The sequence below is a fragment of the Hippopotamus amphibius genome, chromosome 6, assembly GCF_030028045.1.
Source record: "Hippopotamus amphibius kiboko isolate mHipAmp2 chromosome 6, mHipAmp2.hap2, whole genome shotgun sequence".
NCBI lineage: Eukaryota > Metazoa > Chordata > Mammalia > Artiodactyla > Hippopotamidae > Hippopotamus > Hippopotamus amphibius.
This window is the reverse complement of record NC_080191.1, coordinates 49,230,178-49,242,363: the sequence shown is the minus strand read 5'-3', so window position 1 is coordinate 49,242,363 and position 12,186 is coordinate 49,230,178. Positions and strand designations below refer to the sequence as shown.

The following is a 12,186-nucleotide window of genomic DNA, read 5'->3' as shown; positions in this document are numbered from 1 at the left end:
TACATTCTTTGGAATATATTAAGAAAAAAAATTAAGAGATAGAAACAAATTAAAGTACATGAAATCAAAACTAAACCAAAGAGAACACATAAAAGACAGTCCCCAATTATCTTAAAATATATTCCATCTCTCACGCTGAGGCAATTACACTTTTCCCCTTGTGACGTTTTTCATGCAAATCTATGAGTCTCAGAATAGTTTGTCTTTAGTACTCTTGTTGTTTTAAGTAGGGTCAAACTTTCACCTCTGCTCCTATAAAATGTTTGGTGATTAAAACTAATTGACTAGGGTTTAAAAAACAACAAAACTAATCCAGTCACTACTGCAAGATAAAAGTAAATGAAGACTTTAGCATGTGCTATTTTAATACTGTAGCTAAATCAAAATTGTTCTTAATATAGTTACCTCTTAAATTATGTACATAGACACCTACTGGCTCTAATATTTTGCTTTTAATACAGTTCCTTGGCAATGCATTATGAAAACTCAACTTTTTATTTTCTAAAATATTACACTCTCATAGTATTTTAGAATCAACAAATCTTCCTGAATATAAGTACTTTTTTAACAGCATTTGATATATGTTGGGATGACAGTATTTGGAGGCTATATCCTTATCTTTCACAGTAAATAAGCAAAAACTTTAAATATCTAGAAATATCAGAATAATCTTATGTTAAAAAAACTGAAAGTAAACAACAGGAAAACACTGGTAATGAAGCTGAAAGAGATCAACACAGGTAGGGAGGAGTGAGAAGAGCAGGCGAAGACCAGAGAGAAATGGAGTGACAGGGACTGTGTCCTGAGCACCTGTGACTTAACCAATAATGGGTGCTAGGAAGTCACTGAAGAGCTGGACAAGGCAGTGGTAATGGTCTGTCAGATACGTATTTTTGTTTTTTTATAATACAGGTCTCTGCTATTCATAAAAAACACACCTGGGGATTTCCCTGGTGATCCAGTGGTTGGGACTTCGCACTTCCATCGCAGGGGGCATGGGTTCAACCCTGGTCAGGGAACTAAAATTCCACATGTGGCACAGCCACCAAAACAAAACTAAACAAAACAAGTCTGAGTCCGAGAAAGCCCCACAGGTCTGGAGAAGCTAGTTTCCTTCCTGACCGCATTAAACCCCAGTGCTTCATAAAACAATCCTCTCTGCACAGGGGGTTGGTGGGGGAACATCTCCTGAACTCCTTGGAGACACCGAGGTAGGGAAGCAGAGTAGGCAAGCGTGGGCAAGCGGGAACCATGCCGAGGAAGTAAAAATATGGGGCTCAAGATCGAATGCCAACTCACCACCCAAACATCCTAGGGAACAGCATACATTTCATACCTGCTCATACTCTATTTTGCAAATTTAGTTTCTTATTCAATTTGTTCTATTTCAATTATATTTAATTGCATGTCAAAAATGGGTTTAACTTTCAACAGCACTACATATATAATCGTTTCACCACCCTTTACCTCTCAATTAGACATAAAAGAAAACCAGCATTTCCTAACCACCTGGTGAACGTTAATGATAAGATAATTAGACTCCAACGGAGTTGTTTTGTACACAGAGCTACAAAGCGGCATTCAGATTTAGGTTCTAATATCACATGACATATTTGGGCTGTCTTAAATGAGTATAACAATCTAATTGGAATTTTTTCTGTTTTAATGGTTATATTTTCATTCAAAACAATTCTGTTCTCAGGCAATAACAAGTATTGGCAAGGTTGTGAAGAAGTTGGAACCTTCATACACCACGGTTGAAATGCTTAAAATGTGTGTCCACTTTGAAAACCAATTTGGAAATGTCTAAAAAATGTTAAACATAGAGTACCATACGACCCAGCAATATCACGCTTCAGTATATACCTAAGAACTAAAAGCATATGTCCACATAAAAACTTGCACATGAATGTTCACAGCAATATTATTCATAAGAGCCAAAATGTGGACACAACCCAAACATCCATCAACTGATGAATGGGGACTTCCCTCATGGTCCAGTGGTTAGGATTCCATGCTTCCATTGCAGGGGGCATGGGTTTGATCCCTGGTCAGGGAACTAAGATCCCACATGATACATACTGCGGCCAAAAAAAAAAAAAAAAAGTCACCATCAACTGGTGAATGGGTAAACAAAATGTAGTATATCCATATAATGGACTCCTATTCAACAATAAAAATGAATGGAATAGTGATACATGTTACAACATGGATGAATCTTCAAAACATTATGCTAAGTGAAAGAAGCCACACACACACAAAACCCGTTACTCTGAAATGCCCAAATAGGTAAGTGTATAGAGACAGAAAGTAAACTGGTGACTGCTTAGGGCTGGGGGGTTGAGGGAAGAATGGGTAACTGCTCATGGGTATCACGTTTCTCGGGGGGGTAATGAAAGTGTTCTGAGACTATTATAGATAGTGATAATGGTTGTACAAATCTGAATATACTAAAAGCCACTGAACTGATCACTTTAATAGAGTGAATTCTATGTTATGTGAATAACATCTCAATAAAGTTATTAAAATAAAATAATTCTGTTCTTTTTCCCAAAAATGCCCTCTAGACACTCTGTTTATTTACTAACCTCTCTCCCCCCCCAACTGAAAGGTAATAAGTAGCTCATCCTGCATATTTAGTATGTTCCCACCTCAGTGTTTCCAGAACACATCCTAGTTCTCTAACACAGCTCATCCTGATATATTGTGACCATGCATCTGTCCCCTCCATTATACTGTCGGTTCTTCCAGGGTAGGCTCACCTCTTAATCATTCAAAATTTTCAGTGCCTGTCTAGACATACACAGAAAGTACTCAATAAATGCTTGGGGAACAATGAATAAAAGAAGGCTTGCTTTCAGAATTAAATACTATGTATGATTTTAAATTATGACCAAGCAAAATACACCAAAGTCCCCCAAATCTGATTACCCTAAAATGGAATAATTATTGGATTCCAGTTAGCTCTGCATTATTTGAACTACTTTGAAAATTATTGGTAAATAATTTTTGATGCCAAGTTAATTTCCTCCTATCATCTAACTCAGCTAGAAAGTACTAAGTATTTCAGTTTGCTGCTGGTCATTATTTTATTAATAGCAAATATCCTTTTTTCTCCGTAAACAAGGAACTAATCTCACTGCAAGGGGTGACACTGCATCTTCCCTCTTTTTTCCACATCCTAATTCATGAGGTAACTGCATAGGGCATAGTTTCAAAACTAATGCAGTCACTAGACTGAAGGTAGTATCTGTTATTACTATTGTGTCAAATTCATGTAAAACATATTGACTTAAAACAATGACAGGCACTTCCCTGGTGGCGCAGTGGTTAAGAATCCGCCTGCCCATGCACTGGACACGGGTTCGATCCCTGGGCTGGGATCCCACGTGCCAAGGAGCAGCTAAGCCCATGAGCCACAGCTACTGAGCCTGCGCTCTAGAGCCCGCGAGCCTCAACTACTGAGCCCACATGCCACAACTACTGAAGCCCACTCACCTAGAGCCCATGCTCTGCAACAAGAGAAGCCACTGCAATGAGATGCCTGCACACCTCAACAAAGAGTAGGCACTACTCACCACAACTAGAGAAAGCCCTTGCACAGCAACGAAGACCCAATGCAGCCAATAAATAAATAAATACATATTAAACAACAACAAAAAAGATTTAAAAAACAAATAAATAAAAAAGTTACAAAAACAATGACAATTTATTTTTCATGATGCTGTGGACTGGCAATTTGGCCAGCTCTTCTGCTGCTGCCACAGGGATTACTCCGAGGCTGTAATCAGCTGTGACCTAAATGGGATTGGAAGTCCAAGATGGCCTCACTCACATATCTGGAAATTATTACTGGCTATTGGCTGCATCACCTCGGTTTCCCGCTATGTGATCTCTAATTGTCCAGTAGAGGGGACTGGGCTTCTTCAACACGATGATTGGTGTTCCCAACGGACAGAGTGAAAACTGCAAGATCTTTTAAGGCATCAGCTCTGTCCAAAAAAAAGCTTCACATCACTTCCACCACATTCTATCATTTGAAACAAGTCATAAGGCCAGCACAGATTCAAGAGAATGGAAGAATACAGTTCACCTCTTGATGAGGGGAACTACAATGGCCCTTTGCATACAGTCTTGGACACAGAGAGGCATGATGCATTATTTTAACAACCTACCACACAGGATAAAGGGGAAAGAGAGGGTTGGGTGGGTAACATTGGCCCATGGAGTTGGTAATGTTTTATGTAAGTTCTCATGAAGGCATCTTGTATTTTACAAGCTGCATGCTCTAAGGTGTTTAATATAAAGGGATAGAGACTCAGGTACCTCAAGGGTCAAGAATAATAAATGGAGGGCACAATGATTGTCCCATGGCCATAAGAAAATATTCAACTTCTCTGCCATCCCAAGGTGGCATGAGAGTATATACTAGAATTTTCCAACAAACATTTCCACCAAAATTCAAAATTCAACACTCATATTAAATTCATAGTCTATAAAGAAATATGCCAGGCACAAGAGAAGGCACCAATTAATAAGCCCATGATTCAAACTCTTAAGGAACTCTTAAGAGAGAGAATAGTTCTACTGAGAACGCGGTAAGTGCCAACAGCCTTTGAGAGCCGTATAAACAGGGCACTGAGGAAACACACAGAGGAAGGAGGGAGGTGGAGGGGGTAGCAGGCAACCTTATCAAAAATGTGTAAAGTGTGTGTTGAAAAAGAAATTGGAATCAGACTAAAGGTAATTAGGGGAAAAGCAATCCAAGCAAACAGAACAAACAGGTAAGGTAATTTCGTCTTTCATTGTTTTCCCTATTAGGTAGCTTCTGCATGCTCATTTAAACGAAATGAAGCCCCGGAATGCCAGACAGATGAAGATCTGATGCGCATGTCAGAATCTAACTACTTGTAGTTTTTTAAGGAACCTCCAAATTGTTTTCCATAGTGGCTGTACCAACTTACAGTCCCACCAACAGTGCAGGAGAGTTCCCTTTTCTCCACACTCTCCAACATTTGTTGTTTCCAGATTTTGTGATGATGGCCATTCTGATTGGTGTGAGGTGATACCTCATTGTGGCTTTGACTTGCATTTCTCTGATGATTAGTGATGTTGAGCATCTTTTCATGTGTTTGTTGGCCATCTGTATGTCTTCTTTGGAGAAATGTCTATTTAGGTCTTCCGCTCATTTGTGGATTGGGTTATTTGCTTTTTTGGTATGAAGCTGCATGAGCTGCTTGTATATTTTGGAGGTTAATCCTTTGTCCGTTGTTTCATAGGCAATTATTTTTTCCCATTCTGAGGGTTGCCTTTTAGTCTTGTTTATGGTTTCTTTCGCTGCGCAAAATCCAGTAATCCCACTACTGGGCATATACCCAAAGAAAACCATAATCCCAAAAGAAACTTGTACCATAATGTTTATTGCAGCACTATTTACAATAGCCAGGACATGGAAGCAACCTAAATGCCCATCAACAAATGAATGGATAAAGAAGATGTGGCATATATATACAATGGAATATTACTCAGCTCTAAAAAGGGATGAGATGGAGCTATATGTAATGAGGTGGATAGACCTACAGTCTGTCATACAGAGTGAAGTAAGTCAGAAAGAGAAAGACAAATATTGTATGCTAACTCACATATACGGAATCTAAAAATGGTACTGATGAACTCAGTGACAAGAACAAGGATGCAGATACAGAGAATGGACTGGAGAACTCGAGGTTTGGGAGGGGGCGGGGGGTGAAGGGGAAGCTGAGACGAAGCGAGAGAGTAGCACAGACATATATATACTACCATCTGTAACACAGATAGTCAGTGGGAAGTTGTTGTATAACAAAGGGAGTCCAACTTGAGGATGGAAGATGCCTTAGAGGACTGGGACGGGGCGGGTGGGGGGGACTCGGGGGGGGAGTCAAGGAAGGGAGGGAATACGGGGATATGTGTATAAAAACAGATGATTGAACTTGGTGTACCCCCCAAAAAATAATAAATAAATAAAATTTAAAAAAAAAAGAATCTAACTACTAAAATCACAAGAGTTTTCATTCTCAATCATTTCTATGAACCCAACACCCCTTCAGCAGAGCCTGTCTTTCCTCCCACTTATCTTCAGTGGCTCCTGCTGTTCCAGTGAGTGTCAGGCAGCAGAGTAAATCGCTCCTTAGTCAACTTTAAATGCCTAAAGGGAGATTCTCAATGATCTTCCTGAGTGGTCGGGCAACATTTCTCCACATCCGCTATTAGTTCGTGGGAAGGCTGGGGATTAAGGGATAAGGAGATATAAAAGTGACCAGCGTGGCTTAAGTAAGAAAGTCTCCCGAGTCAATCAGCTCCTCTTCATTTTCATCGTGAACAAGGCATCGCTCACTGTGATGGCTGAATCGCTGCCAGGGAAACAGCAGTACTATCAGTTGTTCCTGGCAGCACTGCCATGGACATGGACAGGATCCTGCAAGCCCCGTAATATGAACACAGGGTCTGAGAGAACCCGGAGGGAGGAGGGGAATTACTGCCATCCCTTCTGTCCTCAGCTGTCACACTGTCACACTGGACTGAGACAGGGGAGAAGAATGACAAACATGTGCGTGTGAACTAAATCCATGTCATTCCCTCTTCTTTAAATCACAGCTATCCCCTTTCCTCTCTTTAATCTAAAGCCCTTATCCACATTGTCTGTGCATCAAGTGGCAATGTTCACTGGTATGCACTTTTCTTTAAAATTTCTAGATTACATTAAATTTAGAGATAAATTAGATCTTTTTGTTCTTCTGCTAAAAACCCTCCAATGGCTACCTGCTGCACATAGAACAAATTCTCTACTTCCTACCAAGATTTGGACCTCCCCAACTCTCCCAACCTCAACTACTCATACACCCTAATTTCCAGTCTCAAAGTCTTTATTCCTATTCCTAGAATATGTCAAGCTTCTCCTGCCCCATGGCCTTTGCAATCCAGAAAGCTTCTGCTTCAAATCTCCAAAGTCTGGCTCCTTCGCATTATTTAGATCTCCACATTCAGTATGACCGTTGGGTGAATAAAGAAAGAAATGAGTCAAGTGACTTGAAAGAAGATGTGGGACTCAAGGAAGGAAAACTCCTGGGAAATGTAAGTAGCGCATACGAAGTTGGTCTGTAGAAGAAAGCAGTATAGAACAATTCTGAGCAGTGGGAGGAGGGAAGCAGTCGTCTCACAGCCCTTCACAGAAAAAGTTATTTCTCAAGACATAATATCTGTGTGTTTTCTTAGCAGTCTCACTGATCCTCACTGGTCAAAGTCAAAGGGATACACCAGGGTCACCCTTCCTGACCCTTTAGGGACCCAGCTCTAATACTCAACTTACCATCAGGATAAACATCACCTGTCTCCCCGGCAGAGCCAGCCCACCCTCCTCTTTGCCACTACAGCACTTGGCATCTGCTTTGCTGAAACATTCACCATGCATGTCTGTCCTGGCTTCTTTGCAGACCTGCCTGCTACACCAGAATGAACACTCTCTGAAGGCTCATGTCTATGCCCCAGAGGGTAGAGTAGAAACTCAGTGAATTTGTGTATGAAAGAATCAGGAGGTATTTAAAAAGTGTTTTGTGGTGCAGTAAAACCAGATAGAGATTTGCAGCCAAAAGCCATGTGTTAACAGTTCGGTGCACACCATCTAGGCACACCTTTACCCACCACGGGCCCTTGAATTTGTCCCATAACTTCTCTGCAGGTTAATAACAAAATCATTCTACTAACTTCACAGGTGATATACTGAATGTGAACATACTCTGAAACTATTCACTGCTGTAGAATAATGAGTTACTAACATGATGCTAATATAAAGTCTTACTATCAATATCAACTAATATAAAGATGATAGTAATATAAAGTCTTACCATCAATCTCAGCTCTTCTCCAAGACTGAGTTTCTTTCCTCAGCCATTATTCACTGTTATTTGTGGGGGAAAGTTCTAGCTGTTTTATCTACAGCTTGGGAGAAGCAAAACCAGTACCCAAACCTCCATTAGCAGAGACAATTGAATTTAACTTTTCTAAGGGCTAAATTATTTAATTATGAGAAAAGTGGAATTCTGCAGTCCTCCAAGATTAAGTCAAAATGTTTGGTAAGCATAAAACTGTGTTGTAAGACTCTTAAGTCAATTCAGATTCTTGGAAGGCAAAGAAATAAATGTAGTGTCTTTTCGTGAACCACTTTGTTCCAGAATAAAATGGCAATGTAAACCTCTGTGGTGGTAAAAATGGTTAGCCAGATTACATCACTCACACTAATTTGGTATAAATATCAAATTTCTTCAACTGATCAGTCCAACAAACAGTGGACTTTTTTCCTATCCTTCTAGGCACAACTAAGTCAAATACAGCCACCCGTTCTCCCTCTTTCTTCTTTTTGAGAGAGAACTTAAACCAGGCATCCTAAAATTGTTTTCTAAATTCCCATGCTGACATGGAATACCAGTATTTTAATGCTAACAGAACAAGGTCCACAGGAAAATGGGACAAAAATGAGAAATCATAGGCAAGGTTACAATGAAACTTTACTTTTATACGTTGGTGGAAGCAGAAAATTGGTTCAACCATTTGGTAAAGTAAGTTGGCAATATATCAAGAGTCATTACTATGTTCATATTGTGTGAAACAAGAATTTCGCCTTTGGGACTATATCCTAAGAAAATGATCCAGAAAGAGCTACAAACACAAAAGTTTTCCTTATAACATCATTTATGATTAAAAAAATGAAGGCAATTTAAACATCTAACACCTGGAAAATATTTAGGTTCACCACAGTACAGTTACACTGGGGATCATTAACTAACTGTGAAAAATTATTGTGAAAATGACTGCATAGCAACATGAAAAAATAGGTATGACATGTATCTACGTGAAAAAGACAGGAAAAAAAATTATGTACCCTATTAAAACTGTGTGAAAGGTGAATATGAGAAAAGAAAATAACCCAAAATGAAAATGGTTGTATTAGAGTGGTAAAATTATGGCAATATTTTGCTCTTTATTTTATGAAATCTATAATAAATTATTTTCACAATTAAAAATTATGCTTTTAAGAAAAGAATGCCAAAGGGAAACAAGTTAATTTATAATTGAACAAATTACCACTTTTAAAGAACAGCATTATTAAGAATTACAAATGTGTTTTAGAAGCATACTTTTTATATCTATAACAATCATAAAACTTTTCCATTATGTTTTACTCCAATGAGCTCTCTGAAGCTAGATTTATTTACAAAATGGAATACATGACAACACAGTTACTAAATGAGAGACTCCATATGTTTGAAGCAACTCCCTACGTTTGTTAGGGATCTTAACTCATCTAGCTTTTAAGGTGTCAAATCTACACAAGAGAGAAGCTCAAACACTGGGAGAATCTGGTGATACTCAGCACAAGAGGGTAAAATAATAAGCTATATTTTAAAACCTACCTCAACAATCAAAGATACACCAATTCTTTTCCCCTCATAAAAAATCTTTCCAGCTCTTGTTTTGAATAATTTAGGCAGTATTAAGACAGGAAAAAGGTAATCTCTTACCTGACTACATATTAAGGCATAAAGTATAATGGTATTGATAAATTTTCTTACAACTTCGAGTATGCTATTTCCAGCTCTTGAGGAAAGACTGCTGCCTACATTTCTGCCAGCTATTATCTTTATTAAAGAGTCGGCTATTTAAAATAGAAATATTTTCAAAATGTAACATTTTTTTGAACAAATAAAAAAGGATTATAGAGAGATAAAGAGGAAAAAGGAACATTCTTACCAAAGGACCTGTTATCTCTGGGTATATTTCATTCACTTAACATCAACAAATATTGACTGAGCATCTAGAGTGCCAGAAGTAGACAAGCACACAATAAAAAATAAGTAGTTATCTTAGATGATGATAAACGCTATGGAAAAAGAGAAAAGCAGACGAGAGTAGGAGAGCTTAGGAGTCCTGGGATGGAACTTACAATTCAGGTAGAGAAGTCTAGGTAGGCTTCACTAGGAAGGTGCCTTAGAGCAAACATTGGAAAGCAGTGGGTAGTTAACCATGCGCATATCAGGGAAAGAGCATTCCAGGCATAGAAGACAGCATGGCTCTGTGACTGAAGTCACAGCATGGCTGACACCAGCATAAAAGAGAGAAAATAGTAAGAATGAGATGAGCAAGGTGTGAGCGGGAGGTAGGTCAGATCATGTAGGGTTTTGCAGACCATTGTGAGAACTGTAGCTTTTCTTCTGAATTAGATAGGAAGTCACTACAGACTTCTGATGTATCTGAATAGGAACCCTCTGGCTGTTGTGGTGAGAATAACAGAGACGTAATTGCAGCTCTGAACATCTGGTAAGAGGGTAGACAGATTCAAATTCTATGTTCTGAACGTAGAACCACCAAGATTTCCTAACAGACTGAATATGCAAGAAAGACAAGATTGAAGGTGATTATTTTTTACCTAGCAACCAGAATAGGACTCTATCAATTAAAATGAGGGAGACTGGGTAGATCAAGTTTTGAGGGGCAGGTTCAGGAATTTAGTTCAGACATACAAAGCTGGAGATTCCCAGGTGGAGATAGTAGGTAAACATATAAATCTGGGAGTGATTACCATTTAGATGACATGTACAACTCATCAGGAGGTCAGATGAGTTCAGGAAGGAATGAGTACAGTGTAGAGAATTTGGCATGGCCTGATGCTTGAAGCATCCCAATTTTAGGAGGCTAAGGAAAGAAGGAGGAACTAACAAAGGAAACTGAGAAGGAGTTACCAGTGAGATAAGAAGAAAATCGGGATAGAGAAGTATCCTAGCAGTGAGGTAAGAGGACAGGACAGAAATACAGTCAGTGAGTCAACAGGAAAGGGAGGACCAAGAATGGTCACAACTCAGCCAACATCAACAGAGACACAAGCTACGATGCAGGACATATAACTCAGACAGGGGGCTCAGGATGGCTCTTACTGGAGAAGAAAAGAGAAGCTTGCAGTAAGTTATAAGAGTGTTATTGTAAAAGTGCTGTTTTATATATGTCAAAACATACATTAATGTTTTTCTTTTTGATGTAAGCAGCTCTGGCTATATAATTTGCAGAGCACCATACAAAGTGCAATTGCAGGGCCCCTCGTCCAAATACTACTAAGGATTTCAAGATGGCAACAGCGGAGCGTTAAATCAAGTACAGGGCCCCCACAGGAGCAGAACCTTGTGTGACCATGACTGTACAGCATGCATGCCCATGACGCAAGGCCTCTGAACTATAACAAACAGAAGTATTGTTGGTACAGCAGGCTTTCCTAGCTTCTGGTTTCAAGAAAAAGCACTTAACTGCTTATTGGAGAATGCAAGCAGAAAAAAAAATGATACAAACATAAGGAGAATCTGTTAGAACATAATTTACTTTTTTCCCCACTTGCTTTCAAAGCTAAATCAGCATATATGGATCCGAAGTCATTATAGTATGACAGCAAAAAAAAGGCAGAAGAGTCGTTAAATTTGATAGCACTAATAAAACTACATGAAAAAAAGGGAAAGAAAACAGGCTTACTTTTCACTGGAATGCAGACAAAATAAAAAAAATCTCCATAGTGTTTTAAAAGTTTTGGTTAACGTCCCTCAATGAACATTTAATATATAAATTCATTTTGGTTCCACCCCATTGACACAAATAATGATGCCTGAATCAGCACACTAAGTATGAATGCTAAAACTAAGATGGGAATCCTCTAGCTGCTCACAGTAATAAAACGGTATTCTTCCCTACACTTTAAAAAATATGGGCACCAAAAGTGTGTTCCTTCATCTAGCAAATACATTCAGTGTTTACTATCAACAGGCACTGCATTAGGTCCTGAACTTGTATTTTCTTTCTCTTTCAGCCTTTTTCTAAATATAATCAAAGAGGGAGGGGAGCAACATCTCTTGCTCTCTTGCATACTCCACGTCACACCATGGCTAATTTGGAGGATTCTCCCTCCAGGAGTTTTGACAACAGTCAAGTGAATTCTTATTCCAAGGTCTCTTTGCAGCTCAAAGGCTACATACTAGCGCTATGGAGCTTTTCCAATCTTCCCAAGTACAAACAATCTGATTCATCTGTGTCTCCCTGGCTGTGTGTTCATACTCACATTATAGAGCTTTTGATATCTACCATAGTCACTTGTTTTCAAGCCTGTCTCTGCCATTA

At 39.0% G+C, this 12,186-nt stretch overlaps 1 protein-coding gene across 11 annotated transcripts in view; it reads right to left on the bottom strand.

Moving 5' to 3' along the window:
* UTRN (utrophin) overlaps positions 1-12,186 on the bottom strand; it is a 501,139-nt gene that overhangs the window by 118,972 nt on the left and 369,981 nt on the right. The gene's annotated exons all lie outside the window — the stretch shown is intronic.